The sequence below is a fragment of the Crocuta crocuta genome, unplaced genomic scaffold, assembly GCF_008692635.1.
Source record: "Crocuta crocuta isolate KB4526 unplaced genomic scaffold, BGI_CrCroc_1.0 scaffold944, whole genome shotgun sequence".
Taxonomy (NCBI): Eukaryota; Metazoa; Chordata; class Mammalia; order Carnivora; family Hyaenidae; genus Crocuta; species Crocuta crocuta.
In genome coordinates this window covers 645,818-646,097 of record NW_027528243.1, presented here as the reverse complement: position 1 = coordinate 646,097, position 280 = coordinate 645,818, and the positions used below count along the sequence as shown (strand labels likewise).

The 280-nt window shown below is 38.2% G+C and overlaps 1 protein-coding gene across 1 annotated transcript in view; it reads right to left on the bottom strand.

The window, feature by feature from the left end:
* The window catches only part of LOC144222573 (A-kinase anchor protein 17B-like), a 26,118-nt gene that overhangs the window by 8,336 nt on the left and 17,502 nt on the right, over window positions 1–280 (bottom strand). The window lies entirely within an intron of this gene.

The window sequence follows — 280 nt, the reverse complement described above, 5'->3', positions numbered from 1 at the left end:
TCTCTAAAGTAATAAATAAATAAATAAATAAATAAATAAGATCTATTTTAACATAAGTAGTTTCACACATCACACAGACACACATAATCGTACACAGGAAGCTACTTCAGCTGCAAGTCCACACATGTTCAAGACTGACTGAAAGAATAAGGAGGGTTTAGCTGCATCTCTTCCTCTGCGGGATTAAGAGGTCAAGAAAATGGCCAAGCATTGCAGACATCGATGAGGCAGCATGACTGGACAGACAGGATGATCTTGAAAGGAAAGGATCCAAGTTTTG